The 6000-nt window shown below is 49.4% G+C and overlaps 1 protein-coding gene across 3 annotated transcripts in view; it reads left to right on the top strand.

The window, feature by feature from the left end:
* Window positions 1-2163: 2163 nt before the first annotated feature.
* Window positions 2164-6000, top strand: part of MFAP3L (microfibril associated protein 3 like) — a 39872-nt gene continuing 36035 nt past the window's right edge. For 2 of the 3 annotated variants that reach the window (XM_004758092.3, XM_004758090.3), the window contains exon 1: window positions 2164-2292. The gene's annotated coding sequence lies outside the window, so the exon portion shown is untranslated. The remainder of the gene's footprint in view (window positions 2293-6000) is intronic. The other variant, XM_013059178.2, reaches the window with a different exon arrangement.

Here is a 6000-nt window from a genome sequence, read left to right as displayed (position 1 = left end):
AATTAGAGTCTAGGGGGAAACACTTAAGCTCTTCCCAGGAGTGACGGTCCACTAAGAACAGTGTCTCCAATCATGCTGAAGTTGAAACAGGGAGGGATGAGAGGGAGAGGTTGAAATGAAGCCAACCCTTACTGAGGGTGTCTCCCACTATCACACCAAACCTCACTGAGCAGCTGACCCATCTGCCCATTTTCCTCCTCAGACAGAAAACAGACACCTATCCCACTAACCTGCCTGGGCTCACTGCAAGGCTCTGGGCTTTTGCGTTTATTCACCTCAAACCTGTAAAATCTCTTCCCTGTAATCTTTCTCCACTTCAGTCTTCTCTTCTGTGACAGAGCATTAAAAGCAAGTTTCCCCACACCCTCCTCAAGCCAATTTAAGCCAGCAGGAGAGCATTCTGCTCATTCTCTGAAAAATTGAAAAAAGATGGACAGGGGTCGCAGTGAACACAGAATTGTTGGAAGGAAAAAAAAAGTAGTATGATACTGTGGTATTATTTGAAAGTGACGACATTTAATCTTTGATAAAACAGGAGAAAATTTAGGGTTCTAGTGCAAATGTGAAGAAGTGAAAATTCAGGGTTCTAGTGCGAATGTAAAGAATACTTTATAAAAAGGGTGTCGGTTTCTTTAAAGAAAGAGGGGCTGAGAAGTTCGTAATTATTGAAGATGCCATAAAGCCAATGCTAAACCAGTATTCCTAATTTTAATCTCTGCGGGAAAAATCAGGCTTTGAATCGCCTGTAAGCCAGATCCCACGCACCCAGCCCCTCAACGCGGGCCTGGCTAGGGGTGACCTGTCCACGTGTCGAAGCTATAGCGCACCTCCAGGGCCCTGCTTCCACCGGCCTCCTGACCTTCGATGTCGTGACAAGCGAGCGCAGCCCCATCAACCTTGAGCAGAACGCCGCGTGCGGCATTCTGGCACTGTCCGGAGCATGCTCAGTCGAATCCTGACCCACTTTGCAGGTCCGAGCTCGGGGCAGGGGGTCGGAGGTGCTACTTAGTTCAGTTTGCCAAGGACGGAGAGAAGGAGGAGAGAGACGGGGAGTTGCTTAAAGATGCCTCTCTCTCCTTGTCAGCGGTCCCTGACCCGGCGGCGGAACATGCCCAGTCTGGCACAGGAGCCACCGGGAACGTCCGTGTGGAAAGTCCACCCTTCCGCGTTTTCTCAGCAACCAAGAGAAGGGGGCGGTACTGGAGCGAAAGGGTCAGATTGAAGGCGTGGCCAAGGGGCGGCCCGAAAAGAGCCGGGGAGGAGGAGTCTGGTCCCAGCCCCAGAAATTGTCTCTCTCAAGTCTAAAAAATAAAAAGTGGGGGTGGTGGTGGGGGTGGTGTGCTTACAGCGCGGAATGGTGCTGCCGAAGTTCTGCGGGCGTTTTTAAAAAATAATTTTAGAATAACATGTCTTACTTCAAAAGCACGGGACTGTCCGTTACAGAATACTTAGAAACAGTAAATAATCAAAAAAGAAGAAAATTAAAAATCCCGTGGAACCCCACCACTCAGAAGCCACCGGGGAACATCCTGCTGTACTTTCTCGCAGCCGCTTCTGTGTGGTCTTTGGAAGTGACAGCATAGGCACCCGGAAAGGCCTGCGAAGCTTTTGATGGCCAGGTGGCCTCCCAGGTGGCCTTCCAGGTGACCGTGGAGTAGGCAGGTCCGGAGGCTGGACGCTCGTCTTCTCCCGTGTCCCAGGAGGGTAACCCAGGAACGACACTGCGACGCGACGCTCAGGAGAGTAGCGCTGGAAGCAGGGCGCTCCCCGACAATTATCAGTCACCTGCCCAAGCACCGCAGCGTCGGAAACGAGCCCTCGGCCCCAGGGACACCCTAGGCGCGCTGGAGCAGATCCCGGGAGACCTAGGCCAGCCGCAGAGCCAGCGCCGGCAGAAGGAGGGACTCCCGGGCACGCTCAGCCCGCCCCCCACCCCCGCGGGCGGACCCCGCGGCTCTCCCAGGTCCGCCCGGCACCGCCCGCTCCGCCCCGCGCCGGTGGCTGCTGCGAAAACCCGGCGGCGACACCCCGCGCGGCCACGCGCCTCCGCGCCGCCCTGCGAGTCGCACTGGGCATGCTCGGCACCGGCCGGCTCCGGCTGCTGTAGGTGGGGAGCTCCGCACTCCCGGCCGCCCGCGGCGCAGCCCGCATAGCTGCCCGGCGCGGGCGGACTCAGCTTGCCCGCAGTAGGCGCTCCCGGGCATCGGGCGCGGGGCGTGGAGCGGGGACAGCTCGCAGACTGGCCATGGCGAGGGGCGCAAGGCGGCCACCTGAGTGGCGCGGCGGCGTCAGGTTAGCAGGGGCGCCCGGACAGCAGGGGCGGGGGGGCGAGGGTGGCAGGGAGCCCGGCACGGGGTGGGCGGCCAGGTCGCTGTGGCCGCTGGGGCCGAGGAACTTTCGGGCGCTTAGGCTGGCGGAGCCTAGGGAGGAGGCGTCGTGCAGGAGGCGCCGCGAGGTCCCAGTAGCGAGCTCCTGCGGGTCGTAGGATGCTTCGAGATCCGTGCGGGGTGGGACCTGGGGGGCGGTGGGCTGGAGACAGCCAGCCACCTCTCAGGCTAGTGCCATAATCTTTCTACGGCGAAGAGCGCGGTGTCTACCGTGTGCTGCCGAGGAGCCTCCCAAACCTCCGGCGGGCAAGGGAAGCCAAGCAGCGGCGGTGGCCTTCGCCGGACTCCAGATCGCTCGGGTCACCGTGCCTCAGTTTCCCCGGGACGGGGATAGGGTATACTGTCCCGTGGCCCGGAGGCCCCGAGTTCGGGTTCTGTGCCCAGTCTGGAGAGTGCTGCGTCCTGATGCTGCAGGAGTGCGGGAAGCTGTGGGTGCAGCAAGCCGCGGGTGCAGCAAGCCGCCGCCTCGCGACTGGAGCTCTCGGAGTTTGTCGCATTTGACTCCATAGCAAGTTAACATCGCATTGCTTCATGGCGTGGAATGGGGAAACGTGCTTCATCAGCTTAAAAAAAAAAAAAAAGAAAAGTAATTGCAAAGCCGATTTATTTTAAGCTGGACTATTAACTTGTCTTTGCCTCCAAAAAAACCCTTGAGCTTGCAAGTTGCAAGATTTATGAACCAAGCTAGCAAAAAACAAAAAGAAGAAGAAGAAGAAGAAGTATGTAGGTTCATTATCTGCTCACTGTAGAAAATAATCTATTATGGTTGAATTGTCATTGTTTTTAAGGATACTTGTTAGCAGAAAAGTTTGGTTACTGTAGCAGTCTTTATTTTGTGTTAGCATATATTAAGAACTTGGAAATCTAGCTTTGGAGAAGCTGAGTGTTTTTTGTAAAGGTTTCTCACTTTTGCTTCTAGATGAAACACATTTTTTTTTTCAGTTGCTACTATGGTGAACATAGTAAAATTGTTCAGGATGAAATGTAAGATGGAAGAAGATTTATATTGAGAAGGGAGAATGCTGGAACGATGTGGTTTTACTGGCATTTCACTTTTACAGAAAAATGAAGTTTGTAGATCCCACTGGGGTTTCTACTGTTGGTTCTTCCTGAAACATTTAGTACCATTACCACTTTTAGGATTATTGGATTTAATCCCAGCAAGGTAAACAATCTTTGTTCTAGTGGGAACCTGTTCTACCTCTCAGGCTATATCCTTGAGTCTGTTCCCGTAAGTACCACTTAGTAGGTTCAGTTGTTTTATTTATTACGCTTATTACAAAACTTGTTTGCATTCTTGACAGACCTTAATAGACTTTGGAGGTGCGTTGACTTTTTGTTGGTTTGTGAATAGCCTTTAATGTTTGTTCTGGTCTGAGATGGCTCCCGCTCTAATTCCAGATCCTCTGTGTGATTTCCTCAGTGAGCTTTATGCTTACCCTATACATCACCAAGATTTAAGAACAGGGAAGGTTTGAAATGTCCGGACAACAGCAATAGCAACAACCTGATTAGTATTTCTACTACTTAGGCCTGAAGTCCTCCATGTTAGCTCAGTTGGTTGGTCGGAGGTGTTCATGGCCCCTAAATGTACTTCTAAATACAGTTACAGAACAGTTTAGAAGTTAGGAAAAAACACCTAACACCAGCACTGAGAAATTGCACATCCCTTCTCTGTAAAACTGCGCCAAGTTGAAAGTCGGCCTTGAAGCATGGCATCCATGAACAGCTGATCCGTAGAGCAAGTCTTCTGTTCTCAGGCTGTGTTCCCAAGGAGCAGGCAGTGATGTCTCCCCCTTAGCCTTGGCTTCTTCCTGACCTAGAGGAAGCAGCAAAGCTTCAGCGTCCCTCTTTGTCAATGTGAGCTTTAATACGGATCAGTAGGCCCCTTTTTGGATCTAAAAAATCTCATTTTTTTCAAGATTAGGAAAAGCAGTGAAATTGAACAAAAGGCGTGTTTGAACGTCATTTATTGCTTCAGAAATTCCTCAAAAGAATGGGGTTTCCTAAACTAAAATGACCCAAACTGACAGGATTTAGATCGAAGAGGGCTTTTACTCTTGCTGATGAAGAAAAAATAGCAAAGTAGACTTTGTATTCAAATTAGGAAATAGGTGATCATTTCTTCTTTTTTGGTGCCTCTTGGGTTCTTTCAGCTCAGCTGCTAGGCAAATAATTTTTCGTCTTATTTCTGTACTGTATGGTGGTATCAATGACATGAGATATTCACAGCAAACTATTGGCCTTTAAAAATAGATCTTCCAGCATTCACATGGCCATAATTTATTCAACCTCTCATTTGACTTGTCATTTGAATAGTTGAGTAGATAAGGCTATTTAAATTTTGTTTAATTTTGGACTTTTTGTTCTATTTTTTTAAATGAAAAACTTCTAGATACTGAAATACCAAATAAATATTGTGGTAAAGTGGCTTTTAACCTCCAACGTAGTACAGTCAGATGTGTTAGATGGGCATCATCTTTGGGAATTCAGAAGTCATTCAGAGAGTATCACTTCGCTCACCTAAACGAGCACTTGGGGTGCCGCTTGCCCTTTTCCAGCCACGCCCAGGAGGACACTTAAAACTGAAATGTTTTGATCCATGGTGGCTTACATTAAAGTTAGAAATGTCTTTTTTTTTTTTTAAGATTTTATTTATTTATTTGCCAGAAAGAGAGGGAGAGGGAGAGAGAGAGAGCGCGCGCAAGCGAGCACAGGCAGGCAGAGTGGCAGCAGAGGCAGAGGGAGAAGCAGGCTCCCGGCCGAGCAAGGAGCCCAATGTGGGACTCAATCCCAGGACCCTGGGATCATGACCTGAGCTGAATGCAGCTGCTTAACCAACTGAGCCACCCAGGCGTCCCAAAGTTAGAAATGTCTTAAGAAAATATCCTTAGATGTGAATGGTTTAAGTTTGCTATAATATGTCCCTGGAATGGTTAAAGAATTCAGGAGTTTGACTGATAATGTGTTAAGACCCAGTTAAGAGCTGTCGGAACTAGTTTCTAAGCTATACTCAAAACAGAAGCCGTGTGAATTTACTATGTTGCCTCTGCCTCTACCTGAGGTCTTGACTTATTAAAATAATCACCTTCATTTTTCTTCCCCACAGTGTTTAATAGTTAGGCCCCAGGGCTGCAGAAATGAATAAGACTTAGTGACTCAGAATCTAGTCAGACAGACATACTTGAGGACAAGTAAACTATAGTGCAAGGTATGTGCTCCAGGAGAGGTATTTGTACGTGGGACTAAGGAGACAAGAGAAATGAGCCCCTTGGGTTGGAGGAAGAGGAGGGCCCTGTGAAAACGGTGGTATTTCCATAGGATCTTAAGGATTGCCTTAGGAATTTGGGTAGAAGTCTTCTAACTGTCCAGGCAGAAGGAACACTACTATGGTAGTTAGAATAATGACCCCTGCAAAGATGTCCACTCTGTGACCTTGCAGATGTGATTAAGTTGAAGATTTGGAAATGGAGAGATTATCTGGATCATTCCATGGGCCGAATGTAATCATGAGAGTCTGGATAGGTGAAGCAGGAAAGCCGAAGTCAGTGTCAGAGTGAGTGAGGCCATGTGAAATAGATTTTGACTGGCCGTTGCTGACTTTGAAGATGGG

The sequence above is a fragment of the Mustela putorius genome, unplaced genomic scaffold, assembly GCF_011764305.1.
Source record: "Mustela putorius furo isolate JIRA1106 unplaced genomic scaffold, ASM1176430v1.1 tig00000242_pilon_pilon_pilon, whole genome shotgun sequence".
Taxonomy (NCBI): domain Eukaryota; kingdom Metazoa; phylum Chordata; class Mammalia; order Carnivora; family Mustelidae; genus Mustela; species Mustela putorius.
The sequence above is the reverse complement of the archived record's forward strand: the minus strand, read 5'-3'. Positions and strand labels throughout refer to the sequence as shown.